The sequence below is a fragment of the Pinus tabuliformis genome, chromosome X (genome assembly GCF_031772625.1).
Source record: "Pinus tabuliformis cultivar Carrire ecotype Pingquan chromosome X, CPIR1, whole genome shotgun sequence".
Taxonomy (NCBI): Eukaryota; Viridiplantae; Streptophyta; class Pinopsida; order Pinales; family Pinaceae; genus Pinus; species Pinus tabuliformis.
In genome coordinates, this window is record NC_142308.1 from 1,054,365,252 (window position 1) to 1,054,385,941 (window position 20,690).

Genomic DNA, 20,690 nt, shown 5'->3' on the forward strand with positions numbered 1-20,690 from the left:
ACACATGAACACAGAAGAATAACCCAGGGAAAGCCTCAGCCTAAAACCCCAATCTCTGTATTATCATACAAGTGGAAATATCTCAGGATTACACAAAGCTTTAGCTCTCAGTACAACCCTTCACTGCTTCTCATAGATAGAATAGACAACAAATATGCCTTCCTTTAGTCCTCCAAGCCTCCTATTTCCTTGCACAGTTTCTCTTGGGTCCTCTAGCTACAACCTGTGTGATTCTCACCTCACACACAACACTGACCTCTGAAATAACTGCACAAACCTGAAGGAGATAATTCCTTCTGGATGGATGAGTTTCCTTTATAGGAAAAGTCCTCCAACTGATAGTACACTGTCCCTTCCTTTGATCTCAACTAGGTCTCTGACTGAACTGACATGCATGAGTTATTTATGAGAGAATATTCAGTTATCTGGAGAGCAGCAGTTACATGCATGCAAGCATTAACTAACTGAAATCACATTAATTTAAACAAAATGTTTGAATTAATCTAATTGGACTTAACTCAGTTAACTGAGCTAACTAATTACAACTTAATATTACAACTCATCCTTATCTCTTTAACTGATGGATAAATTCCTCAATTAATAGAGAAACTATTGCATGTCCTCACATAGACTTCATGTTTGATTTTTCACAACTAATTAACTCAAGATAAATTAATTAATTAGTTTACAGACAACTGCTAAGATCAAATTCGAATTTTACTTCTCAATTTTAGTTTAGGGACTAACTAAAATTGGAATCTATCTCGAAATACTATCTATAGCAATGTTATTTTTAGTATTTCCATTTTTTCATTCCTTGTTGCTATATCCAACACTGGTACCTGAGATGCTATTTATAGCATTTTTTGTTGCCATTTTCAACACTCCCTCGCAACAAGAAAGGCATTCAACTCGAACCCGATCTTGAACCTTTGGAATGTTCTACATGCAACACTTCTCCCAAGTGTTGTTGCTCCAGCAACTCTAGAAACAAAAAAAAACTCCCAACTAACCTCTGTTGGGCTAGAAACATACTCTGATGTTGAAGCTCTACTTGCTGCTGACAAGTGCTCCCTCTCTGACCTCTACGCTGCTGCAACATTTCATGCATCTCGCACTGTTGCACACCTCTTTGTTCCATCATGCACTAGTGCAACACTGTTGTGCCTCTCGCATTGTTGCTACCTGCTAGCTCTACATAGTCCTGGGACTCCTGCATTGTAGCTCTCTCTGCCGCACCATCCGCATCTGTCTCTACCCACTCAGCTAGTCCTGCTACTCCTCATCTGGGCTCCTATAGCAAAGTCGAATCAAAGAGGTTGGGTACCTCAAGGATCCTAGTAACCCCTATTCCAACCTTCTTGGGACAACACACCACATCGCCCCACCTCCTACCTAGAGGTATGGATGCATGTGATCCCTCTACCCACCTGGCTCGAAATTTCCCCCTATTGGAGGTCTATTCATGAGTAGATGTCTCTACTCAATCTCCTCTCAACTTCTCTAGTTGTGGATGCTCCACAACCTCCTGAAGCTACTTCACCAATTGTGGCTCCTCCACAATCATTTGAGACTTGTCCTGTGGCTACATGTTGAGAGGTAATGTACTCTCCCTCTCAACCACCAAGTCTCCATCAGTTTCCTTGTTCCTCAAGGCTTTGCATGCATCTTGAACCTCAAGAGCATACAGGTTCTTGACCTTTGAACTGATCTGCTTCACTTGTCTAGTGATGAAGTGTCTAAGGAAAACCTTTCCCTTACTGAAGACTACATCATAGCCTCTGTCTTCCAGCATCGCGATCGACACCAAATTTCTCTTCAGTCCTGGTACATACTTGACATCATTCAAGGTAATGCAAGCTCCATGCTCCCTATAAAAAACAACCCTGCCTCCACCTGAGACACTATACTTTTCATCATTACTCATTGCTATGAGTATCTAGAGATCTTTCTCCTCCAAAGTACTGAACAAACTCTTATCGCCGGTCATGTAGAAAGAAGCTCCACTGTCAAGAAACCAACCACTTCCCACCATGGATGAAACCATGCATGCGAACAATGTGAAATCCTACTCAAACTGTGAGGCTAGTGCCTCACCTTCTGATCCTTCCATGGATCCCTTCTTGGATTTTCTCAATGGAAAATTTGTAGCAAAATGGCCCACCTCATGACAATGAAAGCATCAAACTTTCGATTTGTCAAACTTCTTCCCACCTTGGGAAGAACTGGATTGGGAAAGAGAATCCTTCTCCTTCCCTTTCTTTGCCTTACTCGCTAAGGCACAGCTTTCTTCATCCTCCATGGATGAAGAACCATCTATGTTGCTTCATTTGATCTCCTCCTGCATCAGATCCAACCAAATTCATTCCCAATCTAGCAGTTTCTCTCTTCCATTAACCGAGTCCTGGTAGCTATGCTAGCTCTTGGGAAGACCGAGTAGTGTAAGATTCACCATGTCATCATCAGCTATCACGATCCCTACACTTCCAAGCTCATCCCTGCATGTGGTGAGATTGTTCAGATATGTAGAGATCGTGTCACCCTTTTCACACTTGATCTTTCGAAGCTTGTCCTTCAGCGCCAGCTTCCTCTTATCACTGCTATTCTGATATATATCTTTCAATGTTTTCCGCATTGAAAACGGTGTCTCCTTCCCATGGAGACTCGAGACTATGTGATCTCAAACTCCCTCCAGAAGGATTCTCCTTGCTCTAGCCACACATTTCTTCCATTCCGCCAATTCTTGGGCACTAGATGTTGCAGGCTTGGGGACTTCTTGATCAATGAAGTCCTTTAACCCGTTATTCTCTAATACTGCTTGCATGCGATCCTTCTAGGCTATATAGTTTGAGCTGCCATCAATTGCATACTCAAGCCTCAAACCGTTAAACACCATTGGTGGAAATGAGATGTGATAAGAACTCAATTTCTATATTCAAGAACCAAAAACTTCGAACTTCTCCCTTCTTCTATATAGTTCTCTCCTTTGATCACCTTTGCTCTAATACCATGTAGAAATTCCCACTATGGATCAACAGATTATGCAATGTACTAAAGAAAAATACAATATCTACTTCTACAACAAACTTTGCAGAAGTTTAATCGAATATGAGCAAGATCAAATAGAACACATATAACAGATGAAGAGAATTCAATCACACATGAACACAGAAGAATAACTCGGGGAAAGCCTAAGCCTAAAATCCCAATCTCTGTATTATCATACAAGTGGAAATATCTCAGGATTACAAAAAGCTTTAGCTCTCAAACTATCCATCTCTTAGTACAATCCCTCACTGCTGCTCATAGACATAATAGACAACGCATATGCCTTCCTTCAGTCTTCCAAGCCTCCTATTTCCTTGCGCAGTTTCTCCTGGGTCCTCCAGCAACCTGTGTGATTCTCACCTCACACACAACACTGACCTCTAAAATAACTGCACAAACCTGAAGGAGATAATTCCTTCTGCATGGATGAGTTTCCTTTATAGGAAAAATCCTCCAACTAATAGTACACTATCCCTTCCTCTGATCTCAACTGGGTCTCTGACTGAACTGACATGCATGAGTTATTTATGAGAGAATATTCAATTATCTAGAGAGCAGCAGTTACATGCATGCAAGCATTAACTAACTGAACTCACATTAATTTAAACAAACTGTTTGAATTAATCTAACTGGACTTAACTTAGTTAACTGAGCTAACTAATTACAACTCAATATTACAACTCATCCTTATCTCTTTAACTGATGGATAAATTCCTCAATTAATAGAGAAACTATTGCATGTCCTCACATAGACTTCATGTTTGATTTTTCACAACTAATTAACTCAAGATGAATTAATTAATTGTTTTACAAACAACTGCTAATATCAAATTCGAATTTTACTTCTCAATTTTAGTTCAGGGACTAACTAAAATTGGAATCTATCCCAAAATACTATTTATAGCAATGCTATTTTTAGTATTTCAATTTTTTCATTCCTTGTTGCTATATCCAACACTAGTATCTGAGATGCTATTTACAAAATTTCTATTTTTAGCATCTCTTGTTGCCATTTTCAACACAAGCTTCCATTATAGTTAAGTTAGAGGAATGGTCTCTAAACACCTTGATCTTATGTCATGAATGATGGTGGAATGAGTAGAATCTAGCCTACTATGCATATAGTATTGTCATCTCGAAGTTTGTATGAACCCCGGGTTTATAATTTGAGTTGAGGAGCCCTTGGGAGTTGAAACACTCTTGGTGCAATCCCAGGGCTCACCACTTTTTGGCATCATTGTCGGGGAGGTGTCTAAGTAGGTGTTGTTTTTGCCTAAGCATTGTTTTTTGTTTTCCATTAGTATTATTTCTTGTAAAAGTGAAAGATTGAAAACTTTCGGATTTAAGAGATCTGTGGTTTGCATCTTTTGAATCAATAACCGGAGAATCCACAGAGATAACCAAGGAAAATTTTAGCAAAAACCTCCACACCCCCAAGCAATCAACCTTCATTCTTCTTTAGTTACTGTGAACTTCCCTCTCTAACTACATGAGAGTTGGAAGACCCTTTAGGTGCACAACCTGAAATTTTTGAAGAACCTATTGGGGAAGAAGTAGAACCCACTTCATCTACCCAAACCATGGCTGAAAACATGAAAAATGATATTTTCTCCATCAGAGAACCCAATGGAAAGGCTAGAATGAAGAATATAAGTTTTGGGTAATTTAATTGACTGTTAAATTACTTGCATTTATATGTCAATCCGAGTACATGAGATTGTGAAGTACACTACACCGTATGTGCTAGGAGATTAGATTTCAATATTTATGCATAACTGAAATGAATTGGAAACTTCAAAGGAAATTATATTTTTTTAATATTATGAAAGTACTAAGTTTTTGGAAAGGAAATTAATGTTAAACTAGAAAAGAAATCATAAATATTATTGGTCTAAGAAAATATGACATTTTACCCTATGAAAGTATGGAGATTTTTTTCTAAAACTTATAAACTTTAATCTATGGAATCATGAACATTTTAATCTAAGAAAGCATAAACATTTAATCTATAGAAAGCATGAGTTTTTAATCTATGATAAGCATAAACAATTAATCTATGTAAAAAAAACCATTCATGAGAATAAGAAAGAAATGGAAAGCATCTATGCTATTCTCACATATCTCCGGAGGGGCCTCCTGAGGACTGCAAGGTGTTGAAAACTTAGATCAAGAGAAGAGACTTAAATCACCAATTTCATTCAGAGCTGCACCATATTAAAAAAATTACATTCAATGCAAAAAAATAGAGTTCTTCTCCTTCAATAAGCAATAACAATTACAAATTAATATCATTCTTGACATCTCTGATCATCCCTCTCATCAACAAGACTGCAATTTATAGAATTTTGAGACAATTAACAAACTCAGAATTTTCTTTCTTGAGTTTTGGTCATGAGATCAAATCAAATCAAATTTCATGGATTTTTGGATCAAATATCCACCTACATCTGATCAAACTTATCTCTATGCCATGAATTTTCTAAAGAACAACTCGTTTAGGCCTTTTTATTGACCGTGCATAATTGTTTTTCGTTGAAAAACTGTATATCCACGTAATGTACAAAATAAGGCTCCAAATAACTTCGAAAATCTCTCAAATGGTAATGAATTTGAGAAAAAATTTCATGGACAAACACATTGGACCCTTGCAGAATAAAACCGATGTTTTTTTTTTTTTTTTTGTTCTGAAATTTGCTTTCATTTTCTCATAAAATGCGTTTGAAGTTGACTAGTCAAAATTGCTGCACTTTTCCCTTGATTTGATGTTGGAGGTCCACATGTGCGAGTTGGGTGGAATTTGACCAATACAAATCCATATTGGAGCTTCTAGAATCCGATTCCAAGTATCATATTTCCTTCTATAGTGGTACTACTACCTCAACCATGGAGATAGCTACGAAAACTTGACAAAACTGTAGCAACTTGCACTTGCTAAACTGTCATTAGTAAAACCATGCAAAATTATTCTTAATTCATTAAAAATAATGGAAATAATAATAATAAACCATGTAAACATGTATGTGGGAATTTGGTGCGTTTATGAAGAAATGTGGTTAAAAATGATGACAATGGGTGAATGGAATGATACGAAAATGGATGGTTTCATCAACAAAATCATGACAAGTTGGAGGCCCAACAATGAGCCCTGATGTCCTTTCACACTTCCATGGCCTAACCTATGAGGATCCTGATATCTTCATGTTTGAGTTTGTTGTTGTTTGTAGAACCTATGACTATGCCTCTGATGAACAAAAGCTGAAGTTGTTTCCTTGTACCCTTAAAGATGCAACCTTGCACTGGTTTATGGGTATACCTGGAGGCAGCATCACTACCTAGGCCCAAATACAACTAGACCTCAATAGAAAATACAGGGACTACTATAGGTCCAAATAAACCAAGGAAGAGATCTTTAGGATGACTCTTGGACCTGATAAATCCCTAGAGGACTATGAGGAAAGATTTCGACTCAATTATAGGAGGGCCAAATATATCCTTGATCTTGAGTCACTCAAGCTAGTTATTCTTCGAGGGATGAGGGAAGGGGTGATGGAAATCCTCAACATGCTATCAGGAGGAGAAATCTACCAACTACCTTATGATGACATCAAAATTGTATTCAAGAATCACTATAGGGCTGCTAGGAAAAATGGTAGGTCTAGCTAGAGTTGGTCAACTCCTCTCCCTCCACAACATCCATCAAGCATGATATAGGGAATATGTTGGAGGATTTCAAGAGTGAAATGTTGCATACCTTTTCCTTGCAAATAGATACTATGCAAATCAAAAGAAAGCAAGAGGAGGCAGAGAGATCATTGGCTATATTTTTCCCTAGATGTACTAAAATATATCCTAGGAATGAATTCCCATTAAATGTCATAGAAGTATGCTCTGTCTATGAAGAGAATTATGCAACAGATAAATGCCCCTCTCTTCCAGGACTAAAGGATACATACCAATGGGTATAAGGTGGGTTAGATCGAATTTGTTTCATTAATCAAAGAAGGCCTCAAGGACCTTAGCCATATGAACAAGGCATGCAAGGTGCACATTACTCTTATTACAATCCGAATCAGAATACACCTTTCTGTCGTTGGTACTTGTTGACGACGGTGGACCCGCCAACATGTAAGGGGATATCCCCAGTAAGAAGTCCTAATTAGTCCTTAGACCGTTTGGTGTAGGAGTCCCAGCAGTGGGTCATATGGTAATGTCTTAACCGTGATTTCACACAGAGGAAAGTAAGATGACTCTATTGGTAGCAAGGGTGTGAAAAATACAGTGAGTCAAGGAAGGTGCATGAGAGGTTCTAACACATGGGGGTTGAGATGAGTGCGCCCATTAAAAACCTATAATAGTACTCAGCCTGGAAGGGAACACACGAGAAAAGATGCATCACCAACTGGAAAGCGAGTTAAGAAGCAATCCCAATTGACGGTTAAACCAACAACACATTTCAGAAAGATTCATACATACTCATACAGAATAGTCCATACATGGATGCGTAAGAAAGCAAATACATATATCATTTAGAGTAAACCAGATAGCATAGAATACAATACAATATATGCATGAAACCTGCTAGCTCTTATTACATAAAAAAGTGTAAGTTCTAGTCATACAATACATCCATGTCCAACCACTAGCCCTAATAGTGGAACGTTACAACCACATCTACCTACTCCTGTAAAGAGATGTACTAGCTCTACGCAGTGGAGAAGCCAAGGCTCGTTACAATACTATCCAAGCTCTCTCCAAGATAGTCTTATTAGAAACTTGGTTGACCAAAAGCCTTTACAATGAGTTATGAGATTCTAATTATAGCATAGGGTGGGGTGACCCTTGTAATTCCCATTTGAGATAGTTCATCTACCCTCATGACTCTTCATCTACTCTATGATTGTTACATCCAACTAGCTACACTTGAACTTTCACTTGACACGACGTTACATTACAATGCACATATGCTCATGTGAGACAAAATAGCTTGAGAAAGCGATGCAAGGCATCACTGAAACTTGGTTCATTGTGGTGAGACCAACTCTTTGACATGCTTGTGATGGTGAAGGTGGTGAGCTGATGCCAAGCTTGGTTGTCCATGATAGTGTGCATGCACCCCATGGTGACATCTTGTTGTAGTGAACTCTTGCCTCCATTGCATTCGAGTGCATTGGTGTGGATCCTTCATCCAACTCGTCTGCTAGCATGAATATGGTCTTCTTAGTGCAAGCGAACCAGCAACACACTGATGCATAGTGTTTGTGCTGATTTTCCAGTGTGTGTTGGTGGTCAAGCGCATCAATTGTTAGCTACATGCTCAGCTCCATTCAGACTTCCTTCTTGTCTTCGCCTTGGTGAGTGTGCTGAATGGGTTGGATCACATGCGTACTCACAATGACATGCATGTTTCTAAATCCATTTCATGTGATCAACAACATTTCTCACGATGTCTACTTTGTGCCAGCTGCTGGGATAGATCTATAACTTGTACGGGCACAATTTCATCCATGAGTGCATGTTGCGCCCCCTACTGTTCCTGTTACTACTGCAACTCATTCGTTTGTCTGTGCAGCTCATGCTTTCGCTTGAGTTGCTGCTTCAACACATGCAACTCCTTCTTTCTTCCATTCTATGTCTTTGTGTGATCATCATGTCGCGTTGTCACCTCATAGCCTGCATCTCCAAAGTTTCTTTCATTACTAGTGGATCTACTTGAGCTTGCAACTTTGTTCCACCTTTATGTTGTCAACAACCTTCCTCTCGTGTTCATTGCATCTAGTATGCTGCCTTCAACTGATGTTCATGATGCTACTTGTTGTGATGATGATGTCGTCATATCTTGACGTCCTTGTCTACGAACAACTTGATGTCTTCGTGGGTAGTCAAGTTCATAAACACTTGATCGACTGCATCCCCAAGTGTGCTCTGAACGGTGTCTTTGACTCTGCTCTCTTGAAACCATTGTACCTGCACTGATGAGATGCAGATGAACACTTGCAATACATGGAGTCATGGAAACACGAATGGCAAGCAATCTATCAGTTGAAAACCAAAATTAACTTGAGAACTGACTTGCAACATACCTGTGTGACCAATCATGAAGGTTGCACAATTTCGGCTTGGAGCTCTGGGGACTAACTGCCAAGACTGTACAAGGCACACTCTGGGCTACTGGGAGACTGACTGAGTGTTGGAACTATGCAATGCACAGTCCAGTCTGGTTGCTGACTGTGGGGATTGTGCAATGCACAATATCAGCTGGCAATAGCTGCAGACTTAGTGACTGCATTGCACAATTTTCTGGGCCAGTAGTCACTATCCCTCAAAAATGCACAAAACAGTCCTTGAGGACAGTGCCTAGGCATAAATGCATATTTCTGGAGAGGAAGACAGAGCCTTCCTTCCCCGGATTGCACAATTCTATCTCAGTGAAGGCAGAGTCCTGGCTGAGGTTGCCCAGAGTCGCTAACGGGAAACTGAACACGAATGTGAGTGTGAATGCATGATGATACTAAATGTAAGCATAAGTAAATGATCATGCATGCAAACGGTGAATGACATATTCAGGAAACAGAAAAACATGCATGTGGGTGAATCGAGTCGCCGAATCGGCGACCATTCGTGAAAAACAACTTCATGCATGTGACATCAGTGAGATAGAAAATAAAAATGAAACGATGCTAGTACAAGCTAATATGTATCAAAACGATAGCAAGCTCTCACTGAAATCAAGCAGACAACGTTCATATGAAGCGAAACACAAAAAGTGCCAGAAATCCAACACAAGACATAGAAAACGGGCTTACTCAAAAATAGTTGGGTTGAATGTGCTGACAACTCCTAGATGCGATGTGGAATGTTAGAGCTACAAGGTTGATGTGAGGAATGAGCTCTACAGTGTCTGGTTGATGAGTTTGGATAAAATCAAGGTTGTGACGCGCATGCCACAAATCTAGGGAAAGCGACACTTGGTGCGAGGTTTTTGAAATGATCCTTGCATGTAACCTCGAACTACCAAAAATAGATACCTAAAACAAGGGATGCCTTTGCATGCTGCCTTGGGAGAAGCAACCCATGCATGTAAGTCTATTTTTCTCGGTCCTGGAGGGAACCGGTCAACTCAGCTGCACATGCAAGAGGCTGCTTAACTATTGCGAGCAAATGCGCATTTCTTGCTAGGAGCTAGGCTGGTTGCTCACAAGATTTGTGTAATTTCTTGGCAGAGCAGCTGACTGCTACTCATATTTGCACAAATTCTAGGCTGAGCAACCCAGCTGGCAGGGATTGCGCAATTTTCTGGGTGAAGCTTGCTCAGAAGAATTGCGCAATTCTGGCGCCCAATAGGCTGCTAGTTAGGATTACACAATTTCTGGAGCGAAGGTTGGTTTCTCTCCAGATTTGCACAAATTCTTGAAGGAGCTACTCAACCTGCCGCTGGACCAAGTCTAGATGAACAACCTATGAGGGGAATGCATCAAGGTTTGATCGATAGGTTTTCTTTCTACAAGAAAACCACTGGAGCTTATGTACTTGACGAAGCAAGACATGCTACTATGAAGGTTGGTAGGGAGGCTCCAAAATGAAGCTAAAGAAAAATTTTGGAGGGTGGTTGTAGCCACTACAACACTTGGTGACACACTGATAGAACTCCAGCTCTCTGAATGGACGTTGTTCGTGAAAAGCAAGTTGAACACCTCTGGAAGTATTGTTCAGTGCTAATATTGTCTTCGTTTTCACACTAGATTGATTGTAAGATGTAGCATCCGCCAAGCTCTTGGTTGATTGGCACACATTCCAAGCCAAGTCAACGTAGTTTTTTCGATTTGGGTTGAGGGGTATATTGATGCACAAGCAGTATAGTCGTCAGAGTCTTAGTTTCATCTCTCGTGTTGCTCGGTTGCCAGCAGGCCTGGATAGTACCCCGACGGAGTCACATAGGAACACAAGCATGGCTCTGCTGCCAGTGATCCTGGTTAGTACCCCGATGAAGTTACTTGCATCACCTCTCTACGCAGGAAGCCTTTCTCTTATTTTGCCTTATTCATTTTCATTTTTTTCAAACTTTTTTCACTTTTATTTTTATTTTTATTTTTTCATAACTATGCATAGCACTTATTCATTTCAAAGGCGGAAGAGGGATCTCGACTTATTTGTAGCAGAAGAGGTTGTTCCTATAGAGAAGTAGTTTATTATACCTCTGATGTGCCTGTTAAGGTTTTCCCCCTCATCTTACACTACTTGACTGAGCTGACAAGGGTTAACCCAAAAGAAACCGACTAGATTAGGTGACACTAGTTAGCGTGCAAGCGTTGTGTTTTCAACAGGTTCACTTTGAACAGTACATATTTTTCTTTGACGTATCATCGACTAAAAGTAACAAGTTCTTCATATAGAGGCAGGATGATAGATAACCAAGTAGTGATAGCAGCACAAGGCCTATTGTACTTTACCCAGCTTGCTTCAAGATTCATACATTGTTTCATGTGAAACTATCCTACAAATGAAACAAGTGAACTAACAAAAAACAAAGCAAACCAAGAGTAGAAGAAAAAGTGAAATAAAAGCAAGTAAGCAAACAAGCAAGTAGACAAGCAAACAACAAAGCAAGTAAGCAAATAGGCATGCAAGCAAACAACTCAAAGAAAACACTACTCCTACTCCTAAGCTAACAGTGCATGGGTCATCTCACATGAAGTGATACTTCCAATGCATCCACCGGTGCATTGGTAGACCCATGTTGGTGAAGGCATGGTTTGTGAACAAGACAACTATGTGAACCAGCAAATAAGAAAGATGTAACAATGAAGACAAACACACTCCAAGCATACAAGTGACCACAAAACGAAGATGAGTGAAAGCGCATGACATGCACTCTGTGGAGCTTCCATGGTGTTGTGCTACACTGCATGCAAATGTTGAGTGTATGAATTCTCTTGAATGTGACATGCAAGCAAATGTGAGAAAGGTAGACCAATTATGTTGTGCATGTGTGCTTGTTGTGCAAGATTCCTCCAACGCATGAGCAATGGGATCGTGTAGTTTGAGTGGAGGAAGTGAAATCTGGGTGTTTGATTGATCTTCAATGCAAAGAAGAGAGTGATGAGGAGTCTTGTGTGTTTCAATAATTTCCTGACCGGATGTGAAACCAACCTCAGGATAGTGAGGGACGAATATAACCATCAACTCAGACTGAAGTGCCTCTACAGTCTACGGGGTCTCAACTTCGTTGACAGATAGATCATTGTAGACTGGTGTCTTAGACGGATTAACAATGGTTGAATCAACATCGTGATAGGATGAGGAAGTGGATAGATTACGACAACCAAGATCAAAGTATTCAAGATGTTTTTCGACATCCTCATGATTTGATGAATCAGGCAGTGGGGTATATGAGAAGCAAATATGCTCACCCTCTATGTTTTTAGGAAAGATAGATGACAGATTGGATAGATTTTCTGAGGAAGATGTGTCCTCTCCGCATTGTAATGACAGAGTGACATCTGACGTGTCCTATGAATGATTGGAAGTAGAAGCATCTGGAAATGGGTTTTCACAATGGAAATCAGTAGTGGCAGAATCACAAGGGATGTCAGGATGAGGCGTAGATGGAAGGGAGTCATCGTTCACCCCGATTTCTTCTTTAGATTCCCACACACAGTCACCATGAATGATGGCAATGGTTGGTTGCATAACACAAACTCCATCAACAACTTGATCCTCGCTCACAGCAGGTGAGGAGTCCAGAATGGGAGAACACAAGACAGTACAATCCAGAGGATCATCAGAACGTGGGGACGAAGGTTGAGGGAATGGATCCACTTGACAACCAAAAAGCTTGCAAGCCAAATCTGTGAAAATATCAAGAGTAGGTGGGGTGGGAGGATGTGAGAATTCAATAGAGGTGTGTGCATGATCTCCCACATCACCCCGCAGTGGTGGAGTTGTTTGATGAGTTGAAGCGGACAATCACTTGTGTCAACAACTGTGCCTACCTATGATTGCACAGCTCCATCACTGAAGTGTGCTGAGTGGGGTTCAGATATGTGAAGAAGATACTCAAATCTTACATAAAGAAATTCCCAATCAATTTTATCTTCAGGAAATCGGTATGAAAAATTACAAAAGCGCGTGTAAAACTGATCAACGGATTCATCGTGTGCTTTTCATAATTTCAGAATTTCTTGGTCAAGTGCTTCATGGTCAAAGTGATTGAAAGCATGGTCTATCTCTGTGACCAGATGAACAAGAGAATGAATAGATTTTTCAAGCAGCATGGCACACCAGTGCATTAGGTTCCCTTGAAGCGTGTAGATGAACAACACGCAACTCATGTATTCTTCAAATAATCCATGTCTTTCGCATGAGCCTATAATGCTGACTGCGAGCCTAACCAATGCTATGTAGCCTCCACCATCATATGTTTTATGAGACAAGTTATCGAAGAGATTTTCCGAGATAGTGAAATCGTTTCCATAAGACATAAATTCGGGAAGAAAAACTCGGTAGTTAGTCATGATAGATATGTAGAGATTCAAAATAGATGTGAGGACTCAACTTGTCATCTGGCCCTCCTTCTAGTGCCAAAATGTTGATGGTGCTAGACCCACCAACATGTAAGGGGATCTCCCCGGTAAGAAGTCCCAATTAGACCTCAGACCATTTGGTGTAGGAGTCCCAGCAGTGGGTCATATGATAATGCCTTGACCGCGATTTCGTACAGAGGCAAGTAAGATGACTCTGTTGGTAGCAAGGGTGTGACAACTATAGTGAGTCAAGGAAGGTGCATGAGAGGTTCTAACACATGGGGGTTGAGATGAGTGCGTCCCTTGGAAACCTATAATAGTACTTGGATTGGAAGGGAACACACGAGCAAAGATGCATCACCAACTGGAAAGTGAGTTAGCAAGAAATCCAAAGTGATGGTTAAACCAACAACACATTTCAAAAAGATTCATACATACTCATACAAAATAGTCCATACATGCATGTGTAAGAAATAAAATACATATATCATTTAGAGTAAAACAGATAGCATAGAATACAATACAACATATGCATGGAATGTGTTGGCTCTTATTACATAAAGAAGTGTAAGTTCCAACCATACAATACATCCATGTCCAACCACTAGTCCTAATAGTGGAACGTTACAGCCACATCCAAGTGCTCCTCCAAAGAGATGTACTAGCTCTACGAAGTGGAGAAGCCAAGGCTTGTTACAATACATTCCAAGCTCTCTCCAAGATAGTCTTATCGGAAGCTTGGCTGACCAAAAGCCTTTACAATGAGTTATGAGGTTCTATTTATAGCAAAGGGTGGGGTGAACCTTGACATTCCCCTTTGAGATAGTTCATCTACCCTCATGACTCTTCATCTACTCTATGACTATTACATCCAACTATTGACACTTAAACTTCCACTTGACATGAAGTTACATTACAATGCACATATGCTCATGTGATACAAAATGGCTTGAGAAATCCATGCAAGACATCACTGACACTTGGTCCGTTGCGGTGAGACCAACTCTTTAACATGCTTGTGATGGTGAAGGTGGTGAGATGATGCCAAGCTTGGTTGTCCATGATGGTGTGCATGCACGCCATGGTGACATCTTGCTAAAGTGAACTCTTGCCTCCATTGCATCTGGGTGCATTGGTGTGGCTCCTTCATCCAACTCGTCTGTTAGCATGCAGATGGTCTTCTTGGTGCAACCGAACTGGCAACACACTGGTGCATAACATCCGTGTTGACCTTCGAGTGTGTGGTGGTTGTCATGTGCATCAACTATCAGCTACATGCTTAGCTCGAGTCAGACTTTCTTCTTGTCATCACCTTGGTGAGTGTGTTGAATGGGTTGGATCGCATCTGTGTGCACAATGACATGCATGCTGCTGAATCCCTTGCATGCGATCAACAACACTGCTCACCATGTATCTTCCGTGCTAGCTGTTGGGATAGATATATAAATTGTATGGGTGTAGTTTCATCCGTGAGTCCATGTTGCACCCCCTATTGTTCTTGTTACTACTGCAACTCATTTGCTTGTCTCTACAGCTCATGTTCTCCCTTAAGTTGCTGCTTCAACACATGAAACTCCTTCTTTGTTCCATTCTCTATCTTCACGTGATCTTCATGTCACGTCATCAACTCATAGCCCAAGTCTCCAAAGTTGTTTTCATCACCAATGGATCTGCTTGATCTTGCAACTTTGTTCCGCCCCTATGTTGTCAACAACCTTCCTCTCATGTTTGCTGCATCCGGTATGCTTCCTTCAGCTGATGTTCATGATGCTGCTCGCTGTGATGCTAATACTGTCATATCTTGATGTCCTTGTCTACGAACAACTTGATGTCTTCATGGGTAGAAATGTTCATGGACACTTGATCGACTGCATCCCCAAGTGTGATTTTAACATTTTCTTCGACTCTGCTCTCTTGAAACCATTGTACTTGCACTGATGAGAGGCAGATGAACACTCGCAATACCTAGAGACATGGCAATACTCATGGCAAGGAATCTATCAGTCGAAAATCAAAATGAACTTTAGAACTAACTTGTAACATACCTATTTGATTGATTGTGAAGGTTGCGCAACTTCAGTTAGGAGGTCAAGAGACTAACTACTAAGACTACGCAAGGCACACTCTGCGCTGCTGGGAGACTGACTGACCATTGGAACTGCGCAATGCACAGTCCAGTCTGGCTGCTGACTGCTGTGGATATCTAAGAGATCAACATACAGTCTGGGAGAGTGATCCTAGATTATCACCCACCTTCTCCTCCTAAAGATCTTGTAGCAGATAAGGAAGAGAGTGATCCTCAATTTAATTCATGTCCCTTTCCTAAAAGGTTGATCCACCCTAGGTAGCACACACCAGAAGAGGTTGAACTTCTGGGAGAATTGAAGAATTTATGTGTCAAGATACCCCTTCTCTAGGAAATTAAATATGTTCCCATATATAATAAAATAATCAAGGAAAAATGTTTCAAAAATCTTGGGAGAAGAAAAAGAGATACCCCCACCATTAATATTGTTGGGAAACTATCCGATTTGATGCATGGGAGGGTGATTTTCCCAAAATAATTAGACCCCGGAAGCCCAGTAGTTGATGTACACATTGATGATGTTATAGTTCCTAATACCCTAATTGAGCTGGGGGCTACAATCAATGTGAGGGCAAAGGAAACCATGCTAAAGATCAATCTCCAGGGGATTTTAGGAAGATCACCACAGTGTTGCAACTTGCATATAGATCCACAATAGCTTCTGAGGGAATTTTTGAAGATGTTATGGTCTCCATTAACTCTTGGGATTATTCTACTGATTTCCTCATTCTCTAGCCCAAAACCAAATTTAATGGCTATCCTCTCATCTTAGGAAGACCTTGGTTGGCCACCGTTGATGCCTACATTAGTTGTAGGGCTTAGAACATGACTATTAAGAATGGTCATTTATCAAAACAGCTGGTATTTTACCCTCTTGCTCAACCTTCTATTGAATATGACTTACCCTTGTGGTTAGAGGATGAGGAAGAGGATAAATTGTTTCACACAACCCCCTACCCAATCTGCACTCTAGATACTATTATAGGAGGGGGGAAAATTGATGATGATGACCTCATTGACCATATCTTACAGAAACAACCTCCCACTGTCATGCCAATTGAGGAATTGATGAAAGAATCTGGGAGTAGTCCTTGGACTAAATTATGCTTTGTTGACTCAAGTCCAGAACATGTCAAGATTATAGAATTTGGCCCATCCATTACTTTAAATATCAACCCCTCTCTCTTGGCCAAACATGAGGAACAATTGTGCAATATACTGAGGAAACACCTAGATTATTTTTCTTGGGATTATAACGAAATGAACGGGGTGCATCCCTCCTTTTGTACTCATCATATTTACATTAAATAGGGATGAAAACCTATGTGTCAACCCTAGAGGAGGATGAACCCAATTCTTAAGGACATTGTGAAGGAAGAATTACAAAAGCTACTGGATGCAGGGTTCATATACCCCATTTCAGATAGTGAGTGGGTGTCCCCTCTAGTTTTAGTCCCAAAGAAGAATGGCAAGTGGAGGATCTTTTTTGACTATAGAGCGCTTAACAAGGCCACAAAGAATACCATTTTCCTTTGCCCTTCTTTGACCAATTCCTAGATGGTCTTGCAGGAAAGAAATTATTTTCCTTCTTGGATGGATTTAGTGGATACAATCAGATCCATATAAGCCCTGAAGACCAAGAAAAGACAATATTTACATGCCCATGGGGTACTTTTTCCTACAGAGTTCTCCCATTCGGTATTTGTAATGCCCCTACTACTTCTTCAGAGGGTAGTTTTAAGTATCTTTGTTGAACTTGTTCATGACTCTATTGAGATATACATGGATGATTTCAATCCTTATGGGTGTGACTTCTACAAAGCTCTCTCTAATTTGTGCAAATTATTGAAGAAATATATTGAAATGGATCTATCATTGAGCCCTGAGAAATGTGAATTTTTTATGAATGCAGGGATTTTCCTTGGCCATTCCATATCCAAGGAAGGGATATAGGTTGACCCAAATAAGATTTCCATCATCAAATGGGTCCCTATCCCTCAAAAGAAAATATATTTTAGGAGCTTCTTGGGATTAGCTGGGTATTATAGAAGGTTCATCAATGATTTTAGAAAAGTGGCTTCACATTTGCTTGGATTGTTGGCCAAAGATTCAAATTTTTGTTGGACAAGCAACTGTCAAGAGGCCCTTGAAGTATTGAAAGAAAATTTGACCACCGGACCCATCCTTAGGGGCCCTAACTGGGCATTAGCTTTCCATATTCACACTAATGCATCAGATAAATCTATGGGGGAAGCCTTAGGACAAGTGGAAGATAAATTTCCTTATGCTATCTATTTCATTAGTAAGAATTTGTCTAAAGTTGAGTTGAATTATATTGTCACTGAAAAGGAACTCTTAGCTATAGTGAATTCTTTCAACAAATTTAGGCACTATATCACTGGGTATGAAAATTTTATTTATATTGATCATGCAGCCATTAAGTATTTAATGAGTAAGTCTGATCTTAATGCTAAGATAATTAGATGGTTGTTATTGTTACAAAAATTTGATTTGACGGAGAGGTGGAAAACCCTAGTTGGACTGTGATCATGGAGGCGGCTGAAACCCTTGGCGGAACCTTTTGAGATTTGACATAACGGCACCACCTGTTTCATTGTGTTTTGAAACATTAGCTCGGAGATGATTGGACCTCGTCGACCCATAGGTTTCTGCGACTCTCCGGGTAATACCCTCTTCAGTTTATTGGTTTCTTGCTGATTTACTGCTCGCCCCGGGAATCCTGGGACTCCACTAACCCATTTCGGTGGATGACTTAACACCTTGCGAGCTTCCACTTGTTTCTACTTGCTCGAGACGCGCTTTTGTTTGTTGTCTGGGATTACATCATGTTTTGGCAGCAGATTGGGGGCTTCCTTCTTTGGTCTGGCATCCCTATGCACTTGGTGGGGCCGCAACTGATCAGGGAACCTTGACTGCTTCCCCTCTGGACCCATCATCAGGGCCCGACTTTTATTTGGAATCTGCACTGATCACTGGCTCCGAGGCCTCTGCTTGTCAGCTGGATCAGTATTAATCATTTCACCTCTGTTCTCTGAAGGCTGCTGTCTCCTCCAACAGTTGCTACACGGCTTTGGACGGGCTGACCTTTCAACAATGAGTAACTACGAGGACGAGGTCGACTATTCGGAGGATCCTCTGGAAGGGGTCGACATTTGGGGGCTGGAATCTCATGATGAGGTGGATGCGATGTCTGACTTGGACCCATTACCGGGGGTGGCTTTTCCCACTCAGCCCACACATTCCACCATGGATGGGAGCATCTCGCCCATGGGGGACCTATCGCACTTAGCTTTTGGCTCGCCCTCGGAAGCAGATATAGGTATTTGGGAATTCACACCGGCAGAACAGGACACTGTGGCAAGTGCGGCTATCGGAAATTCTACACTATTCTCGGAGGCGGTCTTTAACGAAATCAAAGACACATCCCGCCATTTGTCTCATCGGCATATTGAAAGCATTCACCCACTTGGCGTTAACTCACACAGCCCTTCTGATAATGATGGTGCAGCTCATAACTGTTCGGAACCCTTTGTACCTTTGGAGGCCTCTGGGGTCTTCACCAACATTCTAGAGCACTTAACCAGCCGGGAGAAGATTAGCACCTCGTCCGAATCTGAAGCCATAGTTGAGCCGAAACTGGGAGTTAGCAAGGTCAGGAAGTCGCACAAGGTCACGAAAAATAAGTTAGATTACCACACAAATTTTGGAAGCAAGTGTGGCATGGAAGACTGGAGCAACATTGCTGCCAAGACCCTGGTTGGGAAGATCCGTGGCTGGAAATACTCTACAACGCGACTTCAGAGGTGGACAAGGGAGATCTGGAGCGAGTCCCTTGACTCTCTCCCGGTGGTTGGGGTCATGACCAAAGGCTGGTTCTCTCTCACCTTTGCCCGCCCTGAACATTCCGATTGGGCTCTCAAGCAGTTTTGGCACCTCGAACTGCACCCTGTCTATCTCAAGCGATGGGTGCCCCTTTTCGACCCCAAAAAAGAGAATGTCGGTGCCGGTCCCATCTGGATGCGGTTGCCTGGACTACCACTGCAATTTTGGAATGACACCGCTCTTCGGAACATAGGGGGCCACTTCGGTCTTTACCTGGATCATGATCATTCCTACCTGTCCACTGGTAGCAGAGCAGTGGCCCGTATCCTGATTTTTCTCGACACCAGGGATGGTCTATATGAGAATTTTATTATGAGTTTTGATGGGATGAGGTGGCAGCAACCTCTAGACTATGAGGGCGTGCCCTTTCGTTGCAGGAAATGTCATGAGGTGGGTCATTTGTATAAAGAATGTCCAAGGAAGGGGGCTGGCAGGCTGGTTGCAAAGAAAGCCTGCTCCATCGGCACACAAACTGAGCCGGATCCCAGCAACTTGCCGGACGAGGCGGGTGTACAGGCGAGGGCCCCTGATCTCCCTGGTGATGTTGGGTCGCGGACAACAGCTCTGCCTACCTGGACTACCACGCATCCCAGGTCCCGGCCACAGACCTCGTCGATGCCTTCCCAGCATGATCTCATCATTTCGGGTACTGCTCTCTCTGGCCCTTTGTCTTCTGATTTTACAGATATATCTTCATCCATTACTTTGTCGTTTAATGTATCTGTTATTGATCACTATCTGTCATCTGCCATCACCTTACCTTGCACATCATCGAGTGAGTCTCATAAATCCTTAAACCTCCCCTCGGTATGCTGCACCATCGCTTTGGCCTCTCCTTCCTTCTCCCCTATCATCCATCATTCATCTGCAGAGCCCACCCCTGACCATTCTGTCTCCTCTTCGGAAACTCACTCATCGAGGCACAATTACTTTCTTAGATCCCTAACCAACCCTCTATCTGGGGAGGTTTTCGGTATTGGGCCGGGTCAGGGCAATTTACCCTCCAAGTCTCGAGGCAGACCTTCTGCCTTAGCGAAAGCCATCAAAAGAGCTAACTTTGAAGTGGAAGCTGGTACGCAATCTTCTCTCATGCGGGTCCTTAGAGCAAGACGACCCTTGATGACTGGTTCATC

General features: G+C 41.5%; 1 pseudogene; it reads left to right on the plus strand.

Annotated features, from left to right (window-relative positions):
• Positions 1–18,688, plus strand: part of LOC149143440 (F-box/kelch-repeat protein At5g60570 pseudogene) — a 61,738-nt pseudogene extending 43,050 nt beyond the window's left edge.
• Positions 18,689–20,690: the final 2,002 nt, after the last annotated feature.